This window comes from Panthera pardus, unplaced genomic scaffold, assembly GCF_024362965.1.
Source record: "Panthera pardus isolate Hobbes unplaced genomic scaffold, ASM2436296v1 HiC_scaffold_3, whole genome shotgun sequence".
NCBI lineage: Eukaryota > Metazoa > Chordata > Mammalia > Carnivora > Felidae > Panthera > Panthera pardus.
In genome coordinates, this window is record NW_026526876.1 from 15888459 (window position 1) to 15912458 (window position 24000).

The 24000-nt window shown below is 63.9% G+C and overlaps 1 protein-coding gene and 1 long non-coding RNA gene across 10 annotated transcripts in view; one reads left to right on the forward strand and one right to left on the reverse strand.

Moving 5' to 3' along the window:
• The window catches only part of RBFOX3 (RNA binding fox-1 homolog 3), a 422631-nt gene that overhangs the window by 371866 nt on the left and 26765 nt on the right, over window positions 1-24000 (forward strand). The gene's annotated exons all lie outside the window — the stretch shown is intronic.
• The window catches only part of LOC109276827 (uncharacterized), a 6016-nt gene continuing 3639 nt past the window's right edge, over window positions 21624-24000 (reverse strand). Inside the window, exons 2-4 of the long non-coding RNA XR_008418794.1 lie at window positions 23413-23557; window positions 22153-22335; window positions 21624-21995 (exon numbers count right to left, since the gene is read on the reverse strand). This is a non-coding gene — a long non-coding RNA (uncharacterized LOC109276827). The remainder of the gene's footprint in view (window positions 21996-22152; window positions 22336-23412; window positions 23558-24000) is intronic.

The following is a 24000-nucleotide window of genomic DNA, read 5'->3' on the forward strand; positions in this document are numbered from 1 at the left end:
CTCTCCGGGACTCCAAGCCCCACCCCTGCCCACCAGCCTCTCCTGACCGCCTGCGCCACCAGAGTGCATGTCCTGTCCCTCTGTGTCCCCCACGAGCCCTCCCAGGGCAGGGTGAGCGGGCAGCCGGGGGCAGGCACTGGCAGGCACAGTCCACACACCTGCACCCGGATTCCTCATCTGTGTTACGGGGGGGGGGGGGGGGGGGGAGGGGGGATGGGCAGCATGAGGTCAAGTCCAGATTCGTGCAAGGTGACTGCATGATTGATGCCCACCCTCTCCCCCCCGTCAAGACTTTATTGTTCTGAGTGTTCAGGTGCCCAGCTGAGCAGACGGACAAATGTGGCCTCGAGAGGTGGCCCAGCCTGGGAGAGCGGTGGGGTGGCAGTGGTTCCCCATCAGCTCTGTGTGTGACAGGCAGAGGCCAGGCACTTTGCAGGGACAGGCCTCCCTGGGGCAGTGGCATGAGAGGAGTGAGCAAGGCTTCACTCTCCCCACTGTGCAGATGGGGACACTGAGGCTCCGAGAGGGAGGATGATGGGCCCGAGGCCCCCCCGGCATCCACTCGGCTGGCTGTGAGTCCGTCCATCCTCCGTGCCCCTGCCCCTGTCGGCCTTCATCTGTGCTCTGGAAGGTGGGGGCTGGCTGACGATGTGGGCAGTGGGGGATCGGTCGGGGAATGAGGACAGAGAAGGTCAGTCCCTGTAATGTCAGGCTTGGCCCTGCCCCAAGGGGGGGCCACCTGTCCCGAACTCGGTGGTGGCCCCAGACCTCAGAGAAAAAGTGCCATCGTGGCCCCGGGGGTGGGGGTGGGCTGGCCAAGGGGATCAGCCGCCCCCTGTCGGTTCTGAGCAGTGGGCACGTGGCACAGGAGTGTTGTTGAGTCGAACGGGAGGGAAGATGGAGTGACTTGGGGGCTGACACCGTGTGCCCCAAACTGAAAGAGCCAGGCCCCACCTCTCCTGCCTGCCCCCTGCCCCCTGTCTCCGGCAGCCCTCCTCCCGGGCTTCTCCCTCCCGCCTCACCCCGCCCCTGGCCCTGCCCCCACCTCCGCCTGCCTGGGTCCTCGATGCCCAGATGTGCAGGGGCCACAGCAGCCCCGTTGTGTCCCTTGACCAGAGTGAGTGCCCTGCCCTAGCGGAGACACCCTGGACGCTCCAGCCAGGAACCTCTGCAGACCCCGTGCCTCGGTCTCCCCGGGCTGTGGCTGTTGCTCCAAATTCTGGCCAGCAGGCCAGCCGCCACCCACTGCTTCTGCCGCACCTCAGACTCTCTTATCCTGACCGTAAGGGCTGGTCCTGGCCACCCCTCCCCCAGAGGCCACCAAGTTCCCCAGGGGGCCCCTCTTTGTCTGCCCCCAAGCCAACGTGCCCCGTACCCCTGCTTCCCCCCGGCACGTAACAGGAGTCCCTAATACAGGCAGGAACGTTCTGTTTGCAATGCCTGTTCTCCCAGAGAGGAAGGAGCTGGCTGCCCGCCTCTGTCCCCTTGCTCCTGGCCTGCAGAGATGCCCGATGGTGGATGGCGGCCGAGCCACCACCCCGTTCGCCCTGCAGGGCTGGCCTCTCCCGGGGAGCAGCCCGACCCCACGCAGTGTCCCGGGGTTGGGGGCGCATCGGGGTGGGCGAAGGCTGCAGCAAGCACTCAGGCCACCCCCAGAGGGCATCGGCACTGCCCCGGCTGGCGGGGAGGGAGGCCTGTGCGTGTGGTCCCGCGGGAGGAATTTTCCACCGACGCCCCCAAGTCACACTTCCCAGCGCCTCACACGCCTCGCTGCCTCCAGCTCCGTGCAGCCAGCCTGAGTCCCTCCTGCTGCAGCCAAGCCCTGTCCCATCCAGCCCCCTCCCTCCCCCAGGACTGGCCCTCTGTCTTCACACCGAGCAAGTGAGGTGAGGTGCGGGGAGGGCCCTCCTCGTAGCCGCCCAGAGGGTGTGGGGGGCTGGGCCAGACCTGAGCCCAGCCTGCACCTACCCCCTCCTCCCCGCCAGCTCCCCCCGCATCCCGGCTCCCTACAGCTGGACCGAGCCAGGGAGGGGCCGTGAAGCTGCCTCCCATGCTCTACTAATCCCAGATGGATGTTTCCACCTCCTTCCCTGCGTTCGCTAATTTGGAAACACCATCCCCAGTGTAACTCCAGCAATAATAACGAAGCCGTCACATTCCCTGGCAGCCGGCTGGAGTCTCTCTCTCTCGGGGCCGCGGGACCCTCAAGGCCCTGGAAGGTCTCTATAAGCTTAAAGGTGGCCTGTCATCAGTTGGTGGCTACAGGCTGGGTATTTGAGCCTCATGCCCCCAAAGCCCAGGGCAGCACGGGGGTTTTATTACTAGTGTTTCTTGAAAGAACCGTGTTCCGGCCTCTTACATTCCTGGAGAAAACCCCAGACTGTCTCCCTCCGCCCACCATGGAGCCAATTCCGTGGCACGGCGGGGGAGGAAGGGCGGGTCTCAGCCTTTGCTGTCCTCTGGAGAGAGTTCAGACTTAACCGCAGACCCTTGGAAGGTGCCGGAAGCACCTTTGGGGACGGCTCAGACCCCTGAGTCTGAGCTCCCGGGACAGTCTTGCGTTAATGGTGGCTTCGGGTTGGCCGACTCCTTGCTCACGTCGGTGACTGTGACTACGTTTCCCCCTCAGCCACCTGTCAGGTAGCCTTGTTTTGGGACTAGGCGGTGATAGCCCAGAGGGGCTAGGCAGCCCCCAGAAGGGGTCCAGCGGCCGAGGGGCAGAGGCAGGATGTCCGGTGGCCCCACCCTCGTCTCAGCATCCTCTGGGTGAGCAGTTTCGCTGTAGGGTCTGCCGGTCTGCGGTGTTAGCTCAGTTCCCATCCCCCCGGGCCACAGCAACAGAGAGCAGGACAGCATTAGCTTCTAGAAACGTCCAGACCCAGACCAGCCTGAGACCTGGAAGGAACTTCTGAGTGAGGCGGTGCAGTTGTGAGGCTCCGCAGGGACCCCGGCAGGAGACCGGACTCCAGATCTGCGGGGTGGCACGGCCGGGACTTCTGGAACTCCAGGCACACGTGGGGAGAGGAGCCTTGGCGGCCACGGCTCCCGGGCCGAGAACAGCCGCGTCGCCCTGGCGTCCCGTCCTGGGCCCCCATCCCTCCCCCGGCCCCGGATGAGCCCCGGCGTCCCCGGCGAGGAGGCAGATCCAGGTGACAGGGTGGGTGGAGGTGTGAGCCCCAGACACTGCCCGGCACCTGGGCCGCAGGCTCACGCACAGCCGTGTCCACCCCGGTTCCCCGCCCGGCTCCCGCCCGAGCCGCAGCGACGGCTGCTTGGTATGGGTGGTGCGGCATTTTGGGTAATGAAATATTCACAGGTCAGTGATTCCTTGAGAAATGATGGGGATCAGTCAATTCCTTTACAGGAAGTAATTTTCTTCCCGTTCGCAGCCTCTGCCGCGTGTTGACGATCATTAGCATGAGAAGAGGGGCCAGATCGAAGGCACTTGTCAGAGCTCAGGACCAGCTGCCACCGTCACAGGCTGCCCAGCCAGGAGCCTGGGCGGGGAGCACGGGGAGCAGGTGGGGGGCCCCCCCGGCCGGCTCACGGCGGGGGTGGAGGGGGCCGGCTCGTGGCCCCGAACGCCCCGCCATCCTGGGCCAACCGCCCTCCAGTAGCCCCAGGACCCCAGGTTGGGGGCCGGCCTCTTCCCCGCTTGGGTTACAGATCACGGCCCTGATGTTCGCAAGTTGCTCGTCGCCTGTGCGCCTCGGCCTCCCCTCCTGTGAAATGGGCTGCACGGGCCGATGTGGGTCGAAACAGGGTTGTGAATCCACCCGAGGCATCTGCAGAAGTTGGCACCGACCCGAGGTCCTTGTTTCTCTGAAAGGCCACGCACACATTGCCCTCCCCCTTGTGGCCCCAGATCCCAATGCGCCTGGTTGTTTCCACGAAACCCGCAGCCGCCACTGCCGCCAACCCCCCGCCGTGTCCCCCCCGCCATCCGTGACCACAGCTGCTGCTGACGTGGGCCTTCCTGTCTCCGAGGGTGGAGACGTGTCCAGGTTCTTGGTTCAGGTTGGATGTGCGCTGGCACCGATGTCCACAGTCAGACGGCAGGCGCGAGCCCACCGCTGGGCGCCGGGCCTGGGGTGACCGGGGTGACCGGGGTGACCGGGGTGGGGGGCGAGGCCTCCCGCTCACGCGCCGGTTTTCGGCTTTGGCTCGTCTTCTCTGTAAAAGATCAGAAGCAAAGGCTCAGGCCACCGGGTGTGTCCGGGAGCCAGGCAGGGGCCGTGTTGATCGCTCTTCACTAAAAGCGGAGGGGACGGTGGCGCTGATGCCTCACGCCCTGCCCCGCGGCTGGCAGCAGGGTCTGCCCGCTGCGCTGGGGGCACTGCCCGCCTGCCCCCTTCTATGTGGGGAGAGAGAGCTGGGAGGGGAGGAGCCCACTGCATCCCGGCACGGCTGCTCTCACACACCAGACGTCGGCGAGCAGCATGACCCTTAGAACGAGCCCTCCCCACTGAGGGAGGGGCCGGGACTGCCCCTGGGGACCTTCGCCAGGAGAGCCTGGGACTTGGGGACGGCAGCCTCACTGGGCCCTATCCACATGCTGAGGTGCCCCGGCTCAGCGCCAGATGCTGTCACACACACACACACACACACACACACCAGCGGTCATCCCGCGAGCAGACCCGCCCACGCCGCGTGTCGGTGCTGGGATCGACGCCCCCTCCCGGCCAGGGAGTGGGCCTGAGGATCGCAATTGCCTGCCCGTGGGGGAGGGGTCAGGAGACCCCTCTGCTGTCCCCCTGTTGGGCATGAGACAGGCCATCTGCTCTGCAAACAGCTGGGCACCCAAGGGCTATGCCCGGAAGCAGGCTGTCACTTACCAAGGGCCTGATTTTGAGGCACGACAACTCCGGGACGGGAAGAGTGGGGGCTCGGCCAGAGCCTAAAGCTGATGGGGGGCCAGGCCCTGGATCCTGAGTTTAAGTCCAGCCGTGCCACTGAGGGCCGAGTCACCAAGTGTCCCCAGACTGGGTTTACTGCTCTGCTTCAGCACGGGGTCCCCTGTGGCCGTGGTCCCCTGCTTTCACCAAGTGAAAGCAGCTGTTTATAGCCTGCCGACTGTGCCCACAGGGGACATCGTCGACGCCTTGAGAGCTGAGATTTCTGTAGTTCGGGGATGCTGCTGGCATCTGGGGTGGGGGGGAGCGGGGGCTGGTGCTGGGGGCCAGGGGTGCTGCTCAACCCCCTGTAGTGCCCAGGACACCCCTCCACACAGAGGATGACTCAGCCCCACATGTCAGCGGTGACCCGAGCTAACATGATAGGAGGGCAAGCCCAGGCGACAGGGGCCTAGACGGGTGTCCCCAAACCACACCTGGCCCAACACAAACGGGAAGGTGGGGGCCGAGCACCTCTGGCCACCACCCCATGGAGGGCCGGTGTCGAGCAGGCCTCTGCGGGCCCCGAGGAGGGAGTATCCGGGCCCTGCTTGCAGGAGGCAGGGCGGCTGGGGGCTGGGGCTGAGGAGTCCGTGCCCACAAGGCCACCTCCAGCCAGTCGTTGTGCAAACCAGTGCTTCTGAAGCTCAGTTGCACCTGAGAATCCCCTGGGCGGCCTTAAAAACCCCTATGCCTGGGCTGCACCCCAAACCAGAGACACCAGAGCCTCCAGGGGTGGGATGCAGGCACTGGCATTTTTTTTAAAAAACCTCCAAGGTGCTTTCAGTGTGTGCAACCACGTTTGAGAACCGACCCCCCCCCCCCCCCCCCCCAGTCCACGCACAGACAGCTGGGAGCTTGTCTGAAATGCAGAAGGTCAGGGCTGCCCCACGCCGCGGAATCAGATTCTCGGCAAGACCCCAGCGGAGGCGGATGAAGCTTCAGGGGTGAGACGGAAGCTTCTGTGCTGGGGCCCTGCCCACGCTAGGAGCTTGGCAGACGGGATCTGTGCCCCCGCCCCACGCACGCTGTGGGTTTCTGAGCCGCTTCCCGCAGCCGTCTGCGTGTTTCCCCCACTGTACTGGGACAGGTAGCCCCTCAGGGCTCCAGGCTGTGTTCAGCGATGCTCTGCTCAGAGCCCCAAGGGGTTATTCTAGATCCACCTGCTTCCCAGAGTGCCAGATGGGCTCATCTCCTGCCTCAGAGCCCGGTAACAGCTCAGAGGTGGGCAGACAGCAGCTCCCCTGCCCATTTGATGGACCAGGCTTGGGGGGCCCGGCCTGGCCGAGAAGCACAGGGAGAGGGGCCTGCGCCCTCCTGCACACTCAGCACTCCCTGACTGCTCTTTCTGTCCAGGGAGCAGGCTCAGCCAGGCCCTGTCACTTAGCGACAGGGGGTGTCGTGAGCAGAACGAGCCACAGGCAGCCTGCTCTCCTTCCCCAGGTGTGGGCCAGCCAGGCCTCGAATCTCACCAGGTGTCTGGTGGTCCAGCCTCCCCTCGTGACTGTCCTTGGGTGGAGGGATGGGGGCGGCGTGCAGGCAGACCGTCCGTCCGGGTTGGTGGACAGTCCCACGGGACCCTGGGGAGCGCCCTGTGCTGTGTGCCTGGCAGTGGGCACAGGAGCCGTGGGTCGGGTCCTCGGACACTAAGCATGGGGAACTTCCCACAGGAGGGGCTCGGGGGACCACTGCCTTTCAAAGTTGGCCGTGGCTTCCCAGCAGGGGCTTGTGCCGGAGGGTGAGCGCCCCCGTTTCCCATCCCTGGGGAGCCCCCGTGCCTGGCTGTGAGTCGGTCGCCAGGCTGAGCGGGTCCCCTGTGGGCTGGGACGGAGGTGTCCCTGGTGCGAGAGGACCCCGGCTCTGGCAGCTGAGGCCCGGCCTGCATCTGGGACCAGCTCTGTGAGGTCAAGGTGGCAACGTGCCCGAGAGGAGACCCCAGGCTGCGGCCGGGCCACCCAGCAGTGGCTAGGAAGTGGAGAAGAACACCGGTCACTGGGAGAAGGACAAAAGAGGCACCTGAGACTCAGTTCGTAGGACACCCCCCCCCCCCCAGGACAGCACAGTTAAAGGCCAGAGTCCCGGGTGACCCAGATGCTGCGCCCACAGGCCGGGGTGAGCTCTACGCAGCCTGTGCAGGGCAGAGGCCAGCGTGCACAGAGAGCAGGGTAAGCCCAGCGCAGGTCAGGTGAGGGTCCCTTCTCGCGGATGTGGGGCTCTCCACGGCACAGGCGGAGCGACCCCGCCCCAGGGGCCTGAGTGCACCTCAGAGCCCCCTTCCCCCCCGGAAGACAAAGTTGAGGGCATTGTGTCCTCTTTCGCCCACTGGCGGTGGGAGGTGTGCAGGCGAGAGTACGGGGACTGGACCCCTTCGCTCCAGGTCGTGCCCCGTGCCCCACCTCCCTGTCCCGTGTCCCCCTCCTGTGTCGTGTTGTCCCCGGGACTGGACTCCGTGAAACATCAGGAAGGGCCCGGTGCAGGGGTGCCGGGGAGGGGGCAGCCCTCCCTGGGACCCTCTCGTCTCCCATCCTCAGGCCTGCCCCTCCCCCCAGAGAGCCCAGACCCCGACACCCCCCGCCCCCACTTCGTGAGAGCCCCAGGCGTGAGTCACCCCCCACCTCGGGCCAGGCTCTCCGCCAGCCCCCTCCCCACCCGCTGGAGGCCACCTTACCCTCAGAAGCCCACCGCAGTGAGGTTACGGCCCCAGCGAGGGGCGATCCCCTGGCCTGGTCAGCCCTGCTGTGGTCAGCAGGGTGGGGAAGGGGCATCCACAGCGAAGGGGCACCTTCGAATAGAAATCCCATCAGTGTTCAGCCATGGGCAACAGGGCCGGTTCAAAGAATACATTCAATTAAAAATTGATTTTTCCGTGTGATCTCAGCCATAATGAACCACCGCGAGACCCCGTCCAGCTCCCCGGACGGTGCGGCCCCCACGCCCCGGCCCAGCCCTCCCGGCTCCCTGGCCTCCACTCCCTTCGTGGGGGAGATGACAGAGTCAGGGGGCCGGGGAGGGGCTCACCCTTCACCAGATTTGGGAATAACTACAAAAGAGGTGCACGGGGGGACTTTGTTCAGTGAAGGCATCACCGTGGCAAATCTGTCTTTATTTATGGCACGAGGTTGTGTGTTCCGTGCGGCTCGTTAAAACCTGCAGTATTTAATCCCCCTTGATGCAGACAGTATCTCAAAGCATCGTAAGGTGTAGAACCCTACCGTTTTCCCTCCCGCTCTCCCCACGGACTCAAAGACACCAGGGCAAGAGCCTGGGCCCCAGGTGCCCCCCCCCCTTTCTTAGGGGCTCCCTTCTGGCTGGTCCCTGCGATCCTCCTTCTTCCTCTGAGGTCAGGTAGGGGGAGACAGAGCCGGTTCTCCAAAGCTCCCTGGGGCATCTGGGCCGCGGGATTGTTAATAAACACGCTCATTTTCTGCAGCTCGGCTCAGAGTTTGGGGCCCTCAGGTGACACAGCACTGTGCTGTCCACTTACCTGCATTAACACAACCTGCCCAGGCTCTGTTCTCATACCTGTCTTACAACAAGGAAACAGAACCCAGGAGCGGCAAGGGACCCTCGGCTACACAGGACTGCTGGACACAGGGGCATGACTGTATTTTCTATATGTTTATTAAATATTTATACGTAAATATGTATTTTATATTTGCATATATTTGGACCTCAGAATGCCCAGCCCTCCCGTTTGTTCTTCCTTCCTGACCCCCACCTACTGGTTTGCTGTGTGACCTCAGGCCCCATAGTCACCATCTCTGAGCCTCTGTAAAAAGAAACCCAACCCTGGCTGCTTGTGATGTGATTGCAAGTTCAGAATCAGAGGCTCCGGGAGACACCCTTTTGGCCCCCCAGGCAGGTCCCTTGCCTGTGCTGCAGCCTGCGGCCTCCTTGGCTCTGCTGTCCAGGTGACTCCTGGGGGCAGACGGGGCTCCCAGCTGGCCACAGCTTTCTGCACTGAAGCCTTCAATGGCCCTGACTCCAGCTTCCCTGGCTTGCTTGGGTTTTTCGTTTTGTTACGATTCTCGTTACACCAGCGGAAGATGCGTCTAATTCTCCGTACGTGTCACTAAAGCACAGGGTGTCTGTCCCCTCCCAAGCCTACCCAGCCCCCCAGCGGTCGCTATTCTGGGGACTCACAGTCTCATCCTGTCTTGCCAGGCCTCTGTTTTTGTCTACATTCATGGCTGATTTGAGCCACCCTGCCGGGCCCTGGGGTCCCCCACACCCCGAGTTCAGAGCTACGTCCCAGCTGGATGCAGCTGGGCACCAGGAAGTGTCCAGGGCCTGACTCACTCCAGAACCCTTCCTTCACTGCCTTGGTCCCTCCCTCTGTCCTCCTGGCCCTCAGCATGGTTGCAGCTCCCACTACCCGGGAGGTGGGGGGTCCTGGGGTCCTGTATCACTCAGCTAAAGGCCCTCAGCATTGCCTAGAAGGACCCTTTGCCAGCCATGGCCAGCCGCCCCCAGCCCCACTCAGCATGGTGTCTGTCTGTGGTTCCCCAAGACCCCTGCCTTGGGTAGGCCTTGGGTGGGAAAAGAATTCTGGGTCAGAGCAGTGTGGGAGACAGCAGGTTCTACGCAATTAAACACATCAGTTAAACTCGTCTCTTTCCCACTGGGGCCTCCTCTAGAACATTCCAGAAGCCTAAAGTTCCATAGCACACGACCTGGAAAGTGCTGGTCCAGGGAAAATGGCGTGGGCCGTGGGTGGGCTGGTGTCTGCCACACCGTGCCTCTGGGAGCTGTGGGACCTCAGCCCTGCCTCTTTGAGCCTCGGTTTCCCCATCTGCAAAAATGGGGATGGTAACATTCCCAGGGCCGTTGTGAGCTTTACAGCTAAGGTAGGTGAACGTGCACCACCGATGGTGCACACAGGCATCTGGAAACAGACGCGTGGCTGGCACCCGGCTGGCGGGTAGGCTCCATGCTGGCTCTGGGGGTTCCTGGGGAAGCCGCAGGAGGGGCTTGGCATGGCTTTGCTTGGGCTTCACCCTCCAGGGCCGGCGCCTGGGGCTCAGAGAGGTGGGATGAGACTGGCCCTGGGCACAGAGATGGGAGGCCCTGCCGTGCGTAACCCGGATGACGCCCCAGCCCGTTTCCTCGTCTGAGAAATAGAGACGTGCCTCTCGGGGGTGGTGAGGAACCTACTAAGATAACGGGCGGGAAGGTTCTGGTAGGCGGACGACCTGTGTGTGGCCATCAGAGCCGGGAGGCCAGCGCCGTCCTCGAGGATGCCAGGACCCTCCAGGACAGAGAAGCCTGGCAGGGGCACGGAACTTGGAGGGCGTGCCGGGGACCCTGGCAGAGCTGCGCTCAGAGCCTGCCCTGTCCCTTGCCAGCAGGGGGACCGTGGCACTTTATTCGGCTTCCTTATCAGTATCGCGGGGATAGTGACACCCACCTTGTGCAGCTGGGATGATGAGTCGGTGAGACATCCTCGCCAGACACAGGCGGTGTGACATCCCCCCCCCCCCCCGGGCATGTCTCTGCAGCGCTCCATCCCGCCCTGGCCACAGCCTCTCCAGGCTGGCACGTGGTCCCAGGGGTCCCCTCTGCACCTGTGGGAACGTCTGCTTCTCTCAGCTGGTGGTCAGGACCAGGTCCTGGTCCTAAAGAACTGCCCTGTCCTGTCCCGCCCGTAGAGGAGTCGGAAGGACGGGCTGTCCCCCCTCCCTGGCTGCTCGCCCCCCTCCCTGGCTGTGGCACAGTGGCCCCTGACTGTGCAGCCTCGTGGGTGTGGAGTCCGGCGTCCTCGTCAGCAGCAGAAGATAAATGTTTTTAATTCAAAGAGCTTTTCATGAGCCAACGAGAGGGAGTAAATCATCCTTCTAGGCCCCGAAGCCCAGAGCTGGCGCCTGGTCACAGTGGGGTAGGCAGCCAGGCAGGGCCACTTGGACAAACGGTGGACCCGGGGACGTGGTCCTCCGGTGTGCCGGGCACCCCAGCTGGCTCTTCTCCCGTGGCGGGGCGGGAGGGGTCGTCCTGACACCTGCTCGCTAGGGTTTGGGTGCGCGTGCAGTGGACGTGTGTGTGAGCGTGAGGTGCGTGTGCCGTGTGCGTGTGCCAGCCAGGTGTGTGACACACTCACACGGGGTGCTCAAGTGCACGCGTGTGCAGGCCCCGCCGCCCGTGGGAGCGCGAACCGCCAGTCCCCGCGTGGGTGTGCCCGCGGCAGTGGCGGGGGGGGGAGGGGTGCGGGGCTGTGCCCCCAGCCGCGTGTGCGAGCACGCATGTGCACGCGGCTTCTGGAGAAGAAACGTTTAAAGATGGAGTTGTCAGCCCCGAGTTGACAGGCGCAATCAGCAAAGTGCAGCGTCGGCAGGAACGGCCGCGCTCCCTCAATTACCCGGGAGGAAACGGCCCCTCTTGTGCTGAGGAGGCAGAGTGTGGCTGGAATAAAGCAAGTGAAGCAGACCCAAAAACTTCATTAATTAAAGAAACTCATTAATGAGGGACATTTAATCAGCCGAAGATTGGATCCAGGCTTGCCTCTTCCATGAGCCAGGCGCCAAACGGGAAGAGAAGCCGGCCTGCCTCCTCCGCCCGCCCGCGCCCTCCCCTGCGCGCCCCGGGGCCGGGCCGGGCGCCAGCAGCAAGGAGGGGAGGTGCCGAGGAGGCCTGGGTGGCGGGACCGCTTCTGGGGACAGCCTGCACCCGGGCAGGTGGACCGGGGACCACGACGCATGTGCGTGGGTGGGTGGGTGCTGTATGCACGGTCCCCTGGACGCATGTTCACGCCACGGGGGTGGCATTCGGGCGTCAGAGGCGCTGACCCGAGGGTGGTCTTACCCCCGCCTGGGGACGTCTTCGGTTGTCACAACTGGGCAGCATCTTGGTTGGGGGGATGGGGGGGGGGAGCACAGGGATGCTGTTAAACACTCTGGGGCACCCAGGACGGCCCCACAGCAGAGGGCACCAGCAGTGCCGGGGCTGAGAAGCCGTGCTCCCGGCTGCGCGGGAGATGTGCTTGGGGAGTAGGGGTGCGTGCAGCTGCGGGCGTGGGTACGGTGCGTGCACGAGGGAGAGTGGGCGTGGCCGTGGATGGGTCTCCATGACCTGACTGCCGGCACGCAGAACAGGGCACGTGGCACCTCTGGGGACGTGAGGGGACGGAGGGGCAGGGTCCGGAGGCCTGGGGCTGGGCATACAGGGCCCAGGCCGCTCAAGGCCATCCCAGGGCCCCTGGGAGAGTCCCTGAGTTGAAGTGTGTGTAGAGAATCGTGCCCTGGGGGTCAGGGCTATGGGGAGAATGGCCCTGGCCTGGGGCAGCTGTGTCCCGGGAAGCACCTGACTCACAGGGCACCACTCTCGGCTGACGGCACTGTGGGCGCTGTCCCTGCAGGTTCCCCACGTCCAGCTGCCTGGTGAACAGACCGTGAGTAAGAGAGGCAGAGGCCTGGGACACGTTGAGCTGCGCTGGGCGGCCCTGTCACGGGGCTGTGGGCAGAACAGGTGCTCAGAGGTGCAAACAGGTGAAGGGGAGATGCTGCCCCCGAGGGCCTGGATGGTGGACCACGATGTGCCACCCATGACCTCAGGGAATCAGGGTCCTGGAGGCCTCCGGTCCTCCTCTGGATGTGCCAAGGGTCCCCACCTCGCCGTCTACAGGGTCCGGTGGGGTCACACCCACGTAATTCTCAGAAGAGGACACTCAGAGTCCCTCCCGAATCTGGCGGAATCCCTGCTGCCTCCTCGGGCTCTGCCCCCTTTTCCTCGAGGGTGGCCTGGGACTCACGAGCAAGCCCCCCACGCTATGCTCTTCCCTGGGCACCTGTTCCAGACCTACTCTGTTCTGGCAGAGCTGGTGCCCACCCACAGCCGCTGCCAAGCAAGTGGCTGCCCAGACCCAGGGGGTGGGAGTGCCCCCTCCCCAGCTCTGGGTCACCAGGACCCAGACCTCGCGTCTCTGGGGGAAACAGCGCCTCCAGCAGAGCACAGGACTCTTCCAGGGTCCGCTCCGCCTGGAAACTCCTCCCTGCTCTGCAGAGCGTCAGCTCAGGCCAGCAGACCCCAGCTGGGGACCAGCAGGCCCAGCAGGTCGGGCTGGAGCTCGGTCAGGGCACCGACAGAGACTGAGGGTCCCTTCTGTGGGACGTGTGGGGTTTGTGATCCGCGGTGGCGATTCTCCTGGGTCACGGATTCTGAGTCGGCAGGGCAGGAGGGTGAGAATCTGCATTCGTAACTGCTCCAGGCCACGCGACGCTGCTGGTCTGCTGACGTCACTTCCAGGACCTCCCCGTGTCCAGCCGCAAAGAGCCACATAACCTGCCGTGTGTGGCCACACGTGACCAGGCACGAGCCCCCACGGGTTCTGTCCCCACCACATCCCCCCTCCCGGAGACACTGCACCGACCCCCAACTCCCACACGTCGCCATGGAAGAAGGGTCGCGATGCGAATTACCCCAACCGCGGATGAACCGCAATCCTCAAACCAGACCCCCGGCGTGTGTTTGACTGCGGGGCGTATTATGTAATCTTTGTTGCCAGGAAATTTACCTTCCTAATTACATTTTGCCAATTTTCATTTGAGTCTGCCTTCCCCGAGCTCACAGAAGCTAGGAGAAGGGCACGTGGGAGGGCGAGGGGGGTGTCTAGGACCCGAGGCCACTGGGCACAGACCCTGGGCTGCACCCAAGGAAGGGTCTTGCCCACCACCCCCTCCCAGCCACCCACCCACCCTCCATCCACACCCCCACCTGCCCACCTCATGTCTGGGCCACCGTGCTGAATATCCTGTTCCACTTGCTAGATGAAGACCACGGGCCATTAATAATGCTAATATCGCTTAATGAATATGCAGGGAACAGGCACAGGGATGCCGCTGTGGATGCAGAGGGCTGTCCCTAGGGGCGCAGAGCCAGATGCCCCCGCACTGTCGAGGGGAGTGGCCCGGGGACTGCTCGCAGACACTAGTTAATGTGTTCTCGGTGGGGGGGGGGCGGGGGAGGTTGTCGGTGGTCCTCCTTCTGGGGGTCACCTTGTCAGCTGTCCTATAAGTTTGTCTTCACGAGGCCCCAGCAGGGAGCTTTGGCCCAGACAGTGTTCTCTCCACCCCACTGAGTAGGAGCCTGGTGTCCGCTGAGAGTGGAGATCACGGGGTTAGGCTTGGAAGGCTTCCCAGAGGAGGTGTTTGAGCGCTTGGAGGACAGGGGTGTAGGGTGCTCACCCACTGTTCTCACCAGTGAAACGGGGACGAACAGCGGACACGGCACCTTCTTGGGGCCTGCACACCACCTTCTAGTAGCTGTTTTTGTCCCTACACCTGTGCAGTCTGAAGAGGGTCCCTGTGCCCAGAAGGCTTTGCTCTCCCAGTGCCTGGTGGGGGCGGAAGGGGGAGGCTCCGCGAAGGTGACGGACGGTACCCCCCAGTTCTGCCGCCAGCAGCCCTGGCATGCCTGGCGATCTGGCCTCCTGCACGGTCTCCTGTAGACCGAGAGACCCCCCACCTGTCCCCACGGGGGAGCGCCCAGCGCCTGCAGATGGTTCTTCGGGGCGCATGCCCACACACGTACACACACAAAGCTGCGGGTTCAGAACACAGCAGAGCCCCGGGGGCGTGCGTGAAGTCGGGTAAGGACCACTGCTCGCTGGGGGCAGTCTCTCAGCTCCCTGGCCGACACCCGCGGCAGTGCTCAGGCCCCCACTGCCTGCCCTCCCGCGGAGACCCCACCTGGGCTTGGTGCCCGAGGCAGACCCCAGCCTGGGCCGTCCCTGCCCAGCCCAGCAGCCCCGAGGTCTGCACGGACCCAGGAGTTGGGACCGGTGGGTGGTGTTTCCTTCTGACTTGATGGACAATCCGGGGTGAACCTGCTTCCCAGCAACCCCCCCACCCCCACCCACCTCTCGCTCTCTGCTTTCCAAGCCCCATCAGCCAGACGGCTCCTCGCTGATTTCCCCAGGCAGGAGGGGAGCCTGGTGGAGGTGTAGCTGAGGGGAGAAGGGATTTACGGAGCCACATTATTTATGATTTGTATGCAGTGGGCTTGGAGGGAATTACGGCTTAATCGCGCGAAAATCCGTCCCCTCGCCTGGGGCTTTTCCGCCGAGCGGGTTGGGGCTGAGTCTGGGCTGAGTGGCTTTGGGCTTTGGCCACGTGGCCAGCTCCGTTCCAGGGGGTGGAGGTGTGGCACCTCTTGGCCCCATCAGGGGTCCATCAGGACCAGAGGTTCTCAGCTTCTTGTTCTTGGAACCCCTGAGCATCTGGTGAGGCACTAGGACCCCTTGTCACAAGATGGTCTTACACGCCTACAGCACACGGGTTTACAAGGAAAACTCTTCGTTGAAATACACCTAGCAAAAGAGAGAAAACCGTGACGCCCTCTCCGCGGCCTCCTTTCTGCCGCGTCAAATAAGCAGGCCCAGGGCCGCGTGTGCTCGCCACCCTAGCTGCTGGAGTTGGGGTGAGCACAGGGATCACCACTGGCGTGTCTGCGGCACACCGGGAAGGACCTGCGGTTTCTGCCAGTGGTGGCCAGGTTCTCGGGCGGTGCTCACGGCCTGGGCCTGCAGCCCCGTTTGCGGGTGGGGCAGTGCCCGCGGCTCAGCGGGGAGACGGGAGGCTGGTGGGGTACTTTTCTGTCCACGAGAGCAGGTGCCCCGGACAGCACGCGGGCCGCGCCCGGCACACTCACAGGGCACACGGAGCCTGCACTGAGCGCACACACGCGGCAAGGGGCACGCGGGGCACCCTCGGAGCTGCTTTGCAGACGCCAGGCCGGCCTGGCCGCGTCCTGCTCCGGCCGCGTTCACTCTGGCCGGCACCGCCAGCTTTCATGGCGAACGCGCAGAAACCGGGCCATGGCGGGGAGACTAGAACAAGCGTCTCCAGGCCTCCCAGCCTCAGAGGCAGGGTGCCCGGGACGCCTCAGGGGCTGAGGGGCACCGGCGCTCGTGCTGAGGGCTCATCGGGAATCCAGGCTGGGCCCCCACGTAAGCCTCACGTGTTCTGTGTGGTTGGGGGGTAGGGCTCCTCACTCAGACCTCGCAGGTTACGGGGTGACCTGGCCCCATCGCCCACCTGCAGCCTCCCAAGCGCCAATGAGGCAGAGGCTTGAGGCCCTGCTGGGAAATGAGGGGCTGTGGACACAGGAGGAGGAGACACAGATGGGGGGGAGACCCGTGATTCTGGTGGAGTGGAGGGCAGGTGGAGGGGCCAGCAGGAACGCAGCGAGGCCCGCGCCGAGTCGCCCAGGGGCGTAGCCGGACTCCAGGTTGTAAACGTGCCAGTGCGTCAGGGTCCTGCCCATCTGTGGGGGCTCTGCCTGCCTTTCTTTCCCCTGAAGTCTCTCCCGGTCCCGGGGGCGGGAGCAGACACACGGTGCTCCCTGCGCGTTCTGGGGCATCGGGGCGGCCTGGGCAGCAGACCCCTCGCGGAGAAGGAAGGAGGAAAGGAGGAGAGGCCGCCGAGAGCCAGCCTAACGGTCCCTGAATGCGATCACATGGAGTATGATGTGCCATCCGACAGCCCTAATTAACAAACGACGTGAAAGCAGTTGCCAGGGCACAGACGGGTTGGATGGAGCGGTGGGGGGAGCGGTCGCTCAGGTGGATTCGTGCCCCCAGCCTCCCACCCAGCAAGCATCGCTGCCCCCCCTTCTCCCTGGCCCGCCGACCACTGGTCTCCCAGCAGCCCCTGCCCCAGCCCTGCGCAGAGCCCCGTCACGCGTAGCACCGTGTCCCTGGCCCTCCCACACCTCCTCTTGCTCAGACCAGGGAGGTGAATCGGGAGCCCGACCGGGGCGGCCCCCTCTCCCGCCCCAGGGTCTCTGGAGTCGTCCCCGCAAGCCCCGCGTTCAGACGCTTCTTGCTGGTAGCTTTATACCACGGAAACCGTAGACGCCACAGAGCAGGGCTCCCCCCCCACACACAACCCACCACAGAGCCACTTGCTAAGACCGAGGTAGGGACGGGAGGGCCCGGGGCTGAGCCCTCTGAGCACCAGAGGGAAGCGTCCAGCCCAGAGGTGGGCTCTCAGGAGGGCCTCAGGAAACCCTGGCCGGCGGGACGGTGTCTGCGAAGCAGGATCAGCGAGCGGCAGAACAGGCCTCCCGAGTCTTGGGACAGGGAACGAGCACCACGGGCCTTCGACCCTCTTCCAGGCAGTGGGTGGAGGGCACACCCCCTTCTGCTCCTACTCAGACGACAGTCCGTGCCGGTCCGGCAGCATCCAGTGGCTCCGAGTCAGCCGGGCCTGGGCCCGGATCCCAGCTCTGCCACATGCTGGCTGTGTGCACACGGGCAGGCAACTTCTGGAGGAGGCCAGCTCACAGGTCGTCTGACCATCACACGAAATAGCATGTTGTTACTCCTGAGCCCAGTGCCGGGCTCTCGAAAACCCTCGACCAGTGGCTGTCACTCCCATAATCCCCCGCGTTACTGAGCATTTACTAAGCACTTGCTGTGTGCCTGAACTGTGGCAGAGGGTCACTTCCTCGTGAAGATCTCTGGCCCTCAGGGCTCTCCTGGTCTGGAGCTCCACACCCTCCCCCCAACCCTTACTGTAGAGATTCTAGAACGTTCTAGAATAGGATTCTAGAATGTTCTAGAATAGGATTCTAGAACGTTCTAGAATAGGATTCTAGAATGCTAAGGCATCGCCCTGCCCATCCGGGTTGCCTGTTCTGTGATAGCAGCCCAGCTGTGCCCTGAGGCGTGCCCCAGCATGTCCTGCTTAGACAACCCTCACCCCAAAGTCTCTGGCCTTAAGGTGCTCACCAGCAAGGACTCCCCACCACTGCCTCCCACCGCACACTTCTGGAATAGCATCTTGAACTTGGGGAGGGAGGCATGAGAGTGTCCAGGAGCGAAGCCTCTGCTGTGAATCTGCTGGATGGGGTGCAAGGGGGCCCAGTGGGGTCTCAGCAGGAGATGGGGGCTGGGCCTGCCCCCCAGGGCTCCCAGGCTCACCCTCTCACTGCTAGGACCCGGCTTTCCCGGGCTGCCTGGTCTGGCTGGAGTGCCTCTGTTCCCGCCTGGCAAGGATGCTCTCCTGCCAGTGCCTGAGCCCCAAAAGTTGGGGTCAGAAGCCCGTGAGCCATGAAGATGGCCTGTTTTGGGCTAAGGATGCAACTGAGTCAGAGGGCAGGAACCTGCGAGGGAGAAAGCCGTGTGCTGCGGCTGTCCACCCCCTTGGCCCCCGTGCCAGTGACCCCGGCTGAATCCTGGAGCAGCCCCTTCTTTCTCCCTGGGATCGCTGTTGGAACTGTTTATTTCCATTTCTGTGCCCCCCGCCGTGTGCGTGGGGAGCCCCTCTGTGAGTCACCAGCCGCCTCCGGGCCAGGCCCTTGCTCTCAGTTGGCGGCCCAGGATGGGAAGGTTAACCTGAGCCAACCGCCACGGAGACGCTAATTGGCTGCCCCTGAAAATCACATCATGCATTTCAAATTTAGCTAATGCCCAGGGGGCCTCCACAGGGGTGTCTGCTCCCAGAGACTGGCCGTGCCCACTGGTGCGCCCCAGGCACCCAGAACCTGGCAGCCGGTGGGTCCTCGTGCGTATCCGGCAGTGGTGTTCCTGCTCTCCGTAGCTCACCCTCCCGCCCCGCCTGCACTCACCACCTCCCCGCTGCCGACTTCCTCCTCAGCCCAGCGGGTAGAACATCCTCCAAGGCCCCTTTCTGAGATCCCGGTTGTCTGGAGGCAGGGCCGGGCTCCACCATCCTTGGAAATATCCAGAAAAGCAGATAGTCCTGCCCAGCGCTCTTTGGATCACAGCAGGACATCTCTGCCAGAACCAAGCATCATGGTGGCATGAATGCTAAAAGAGTCCTGACGCCGGGACGAGAGTCAGTGGGCACCTGTCCCCTTGACATCATCCTGCCCCCGGCTTCGTCCCCGTCCCTTCCCATACTTTCGTCGTCTTTTTCCCCAAAACTTCACTTTCCCGTGATTGGCACGTTAAGAAAACAGGAAGGTCCCCTCCGAGAAGACAACGAAATGTGTTAGTGATTTTCCTCTATGCCCCGAGGGATGCTCTTCTCCACCCCTTTCCTGTCTGTCACCCTGAGCGTCCAGATGCTTTCCCACGGTTCATGGCGTTGTCCCGAGTGGTCCCCTTGCTCCGTGACGCTCCCTCCCGTGGCCCCCATACCAGACCGCCCTGCACCTGGGAAAGGGAAGGTGCTGTAGCCGTGGCGACAGTCCAGGACGCCGGCCTGGGTTCAGGCACGGCTGCAGGTGTAGCCATGTGGATTCTCCGCTCCTGGGAGCGCGAGTCCGTGGACTGCAGGGGTGCAGGCCCCGAGGCTGAGCCGGGTGCTGGGTGGAAGTTTCCAGAAGGCAGGTTTCAGCTCAGTGCGTGGAGGAGCTTTCTGGCAGAGCTGTTCCCAGACCGAAGGAGCCTTCGCGTTGGTAGCGAGCAGAACGCAGTGGGGGCGCCTGGCAGGGAGGCGGGGACGGGAGAGTCCCAGTCTGCCCGGCGGGCAGGTTGGGTGTCGCCCGCGGTCGGAGATGGGGCCACCGCCTCACGTGTGCGTGCCTGGGTTGGGGGCCAGGGGGCAGGGGACACAGGGCCATCCCACCTCCAGGCTGGGAGGTCAGAGCCGTGAGGTCCCCTGGCTCAGTTGTCACTGAAGGCCCCTGGGACTTGGGTGCTACTTCCCGCCTCCCGGAGGCCAGCCCCAGCCTGACTCTTCTCCTCTCTCAGGGGAGCTGGGGGACGGGCCAGGAGTGCTCACAAAGGGCTCTCTGGACAGGTGTCCTCTGGAAACCGGCCCTCCTGTTTTCCTGGCCCTGGGAATCATCCCATGCTGTGTGAGGCTGTGGCCGGGGCTTGGGAAGTTGACGTCTGTCTGCCCCGTTGTGGTTCCAGCCACGGGGAGCATGTGCAGAGACATCTCCAAGACTCGGTCCCCTGCCCGCTTCCCCGCTGGCCTCTGCCACGTCCACCTCCACACTGCGAGTGCCCCAGACCTCCTGCTCGCTCCTCACGTGGCCTGTGGCCGCAGGGTCCCCTCTATGAAACATAGCTTGTGACCGCCAACTCTTAGGTCACCAGGAAGTCACTGAGTTTGCAGGGCCCCAAGGGCAGGCCCTGCTCACCACCGGGATGCGCCCTGGTGCCAGGCAGGCAGCAGAGCTCAGCAGACGCTGGTGACTCGGGGACATATGGGTGTGCGCGGCACGGCTGTGAGGGTGAGGGTCCGACACCTGACGGGTAGGGGGCCGTGGTACAGGGTGGGGTGGGCACGTTACGCCCTAATAGTTTGGTCCACGCCAGGGCCATTCTGCCATTCTGCCTCGCCCCCTCCTCCGCCCTGTCTGGGAGCCAGCTTTGCCCAGGGGTGGAGAAATGGCTCATTGCCCAGCCTGTGCCGCCAGTCTCCCGGCCACAGCCTGGCCTGCGGGCCCGGGGCCCGCGGCGCCCTCCTTCCTGGGGTGAGGAGTCCAAGAGGCAATTAGCCTGATTGTCCTGGAGGGACTGTGAGCGGAGGAGCCAGAGGGACTGCAGAGAGAAGGTCCGGGGGGCGGGGAGGGGGGCGCCATTGGCTGCCACTGACCCCTTCCCCTTCCCCCAACGACCCTGCTCCCCAAGCATCCCACCAGTCCATCCGTTGACACGCACGGGGACCTTCACCCCAGCAGGACGGGAACACACCGGCCGGGGGACCCGGGAAGTCAGGCTGGGGCGGAGGATGCTTTGGGCCGGTGGGATGGGCAGAGATACCCGGGGGGACCTTAGCTCTGGCTCCTAAAGATGAAGGATCCTCCCTCCCAGCCCCTGCCTCCGGGCAGACAGGACGCCGTCCTCTTCCACAGACCAAGAGGTAAGGCTGAGCCTGCTGTCGCTTAGCAGCTGAGGATCCTGGTGCCACGGGCAGCCCCTCGGGGAGCAGGGCCCAAGACCAGGCAGTTCAGCTGCGAGGCGTCCTCGAGAGGACCCGCCTCCCTGTAGACACGCCCGCCTGGTCCTTCAGCAGGGTGAGTCCACATCCTGGACTAGCACGTCCTCAGGATTCAGGAGGGAGTAGCTGGTTCCCTCCCTCGCCGCGGGGAAATTCCACGTGAGACTGTTTCCAGCAGTGTCGGCAGGGTGGACAGAGGGGGAGTGCCGGGGAGCACGCAGGACCGCAGCGCCGACGGTGACCGAGCCGCCGCCACCTCGGGAGGGGGTGAGGGGGGAGCAGCCAGTGGACCCGAGGAGGAGGGAGGGTCACCCTCCAGGGGAGGTCCAGGCCCCCAGGTCACAGCCAGCCCGAGACAGCCCCCCGGGGAGGGAGCCAGGGACTAAATACCCTGGACGCACTCTCCTCTGGGCGGACACCAGAGGGCACAGGTGCAGCCCACGTTGTCACCTCTCGGGCGAGGGGAGAGCCAGGCTGGCTGGACAGATGGCGGACCCGAGGTGAAGTCACTCAGAGAGCCCCGGCCCCACCCTCAAGGCCAGCCACACGGGACATCTGCTCCCCTCGGCTCCCCTTTGCCAGATGCAGGAACATCGGTCTTTCTGGAACTTCTCACCTTCCATCCAGCCTCTGGTAGTGTCTTCTGGGCGTGGCTGGCTCCTGCTGGGCCGGAAGCTCCTCGCGGACACAGCCTGCACCTCGTTCCCGTTCAAACGCAGGCTCGGAGGAGGGGCTCCGTAAAGCTGCTCGGGCCGCACTTGGCTCTGGCTTTGCAGACGGTCATGCTCGGGACCGCTTCTCTGCCGGGACGTGGGCCCCAGGGCAGCCCTGGCGGCCACCCCGCGGTGGGTGAGGGAGTCGGTGGTGCTGTGCGGGCGTCTTAACAGCCAGCTCTCCGGGGACAGACGCAGCCCTGAAGGGTGGCACTTGCCAGTTCGTGGGGTGTGGGTACTCCCACCCTGGCCGATCTGTGTCGGCCAAGGCGAGGTCACCAAACGTGGAGTCGGAAAACGATGTCCCGGGTCGGCACTCGTGCCCTCGTGAGCCGGCAGGAGCTGGAAGGGGCGAGTTCCAGCCCAGCACCGGGCAGGCCACCACCCTCCGCCTGCAGACTCGCCTCGGGCCGTCCCCCCCTCGCATCTGGAGTGAGCACACGTGCAGCGGAGGGTGTGGGACGGGAGGGCTCTGTGTGCTCACCTGCTCCGGGACCCCCGGCGGGTGCCCTGGTCTCTGCCTCCGTGCCTCCACTCCCTCTCTGTAAAAGTGGCGATCGAAATACCCGCCCCGCAGAATTGAGAACGTGAGATGCGGAGCGCGGCCCAGGCTGTCCCCCCCCGCCCCCCACACTTTCCCACGGAGCCCGGCCCCCAGGCTTGTTGTGGGGACTCCGTGCAGTGGCACTGGGGACACACTTAGCTCTGTTGGTGACCGCTGTCACGACACGTTCACTCGTCCGCAAGGTGCGCCTCTGTCACAGTCCTACTGTGTGTCCTCACGCTCTGGGTGCAGGAGATGATTCGGCAACAGGTGAGGTCTGCCCGGAGACGACGTCCTGGGGCGGGAGGCAGACGGTGCATGATGGCCGCGTCGGGACTCTGAGACAGAGAAGGGCAAAGCCAGGTCAGGGGATGGGGAGTGCAAAGCGGGGGCTTCCCTGAGAACGTGACCCTGAAGGAGGGGAGACCTCCGTGGGGTGTGCGGGGAACGGCGTCCCTGCGGAAGGAACAGCCGGTGCAAATTCCTTGAGGCCAGAACTGGATGTTTAAGGGACAGCAGGGACCCTTGTGACCGGCAGAGAACAAGCGAGGACAGTGAAGCAGGACGTGAGGACCCAAGATTGGGGGGTCCGGGTCAGGCAGGGCCAACGGGCCACGTCGGAACTCTGGATTTTACTCAGAGAGGACGGACTGTAGGGGCGGGGGCGGAAGCAGGGAGACGGGAACGTCGTGGGGGCCGGACCCAGGTGGGAGCGGTGAGTTGGTCAAGGTGGTTGGGTTCTGGGCACGTGTTGAAGGTGCCGCCGACAGGACTTCCTGCTTGATCGTTTGCAGTGGACAGAAAGGTGTCACCCCAGGTGTAGGGCTGAGCCCTGGCCTGTGGGCAGGGGTGTTTCCTGAGATGCGGAAGACCTCAAGAGGGGCAGTTTGATGGGGACCATGGGGAGGGGGAGGTCAAGCTCGACTCGTGCGTATGAGGCGTGCAGACCGCAGAATTGTGGGGAAGAGCCCGGGAATGAGATAGAACTTGGGGTTGGCCCACATACAGCTGCTATTTTAAAATTGAGACTGAGAACCTTGAGGTAGTGAAGAGAAGGTAGTGAAGAGCCACAGAAGAGAGGGTCCAAGGACTGGGCTTTGGGGGCCTCTAGCATCTACAGGTTGGGGAGAGGGGAGGAGACAGTAACGCAGATGTAGAAGGAACTTCCAACGAAGCCAGGGAACGAACAGAGTGTGGCTTGACCAGACCGAGAGAGGCCAGTGTCTCTGGAGAGAGGAGCGGTCGGCACCTCCAGTGCTGCTGAGGGATGAGGCCCAGCGAGGCTTTAAGCATGGCAGACGTGGGAACCTTGACGAAGGTGGTTTCGGGAAACGGTGCCGGGAAAGCCAGTTGGGAGTGGGGCTGAGAAAGTGTGGGAGTAAAGGGACTGGGGGCCAGAGGTCCAGGCGGCTCACTCGAGAGACTCTGTGGGGAAGCAGTGAATCGGGGGTGTAGGCTGACGAGGCTGCGGGGTCCAGGAGGTTCTCCCATTCCGGTCACGGGAGGGATTGCAGTGGGTCACCAGAACCGTGAGCACGTGTTGGTGAGAAGGGCTGGGCTCTAGGATATGAGGCAGGCAGGCCAACAGGTGAGTGTGGACGTTTATCGCCAAGAGCGAGGGTAGCGGAGAAGGGAGGGTTGAGGAGGGTGAGTTAACTGGTCACCCAGAGCTGAGCGACAGCTGAGTGGCAATGCCAGGCCTGCTTCTATCAGGAGTCAGTGAACTTAAGTGAATCGTTCAGGGTGGTCTTCTGTTTTTCTCCCACGGTGTGGGCCGTGGAGTACGGTGGGCAGAGCTGGATCTTACTGGTTTTATCAGGCTAACGTGATGACACGAGAGAGGGAAAGGGAGTGGGATAATAACTGTCCAGCTACTCATCCATTCACCTGTCCACCCATCCATCCATCCATCCATCTGTCCATCTTTCCACCCATCCATTCATACATTCATCCAGTCATCCATCCGTCTGTTCATCCATCCATCTGTCCATCCATCCATCCAG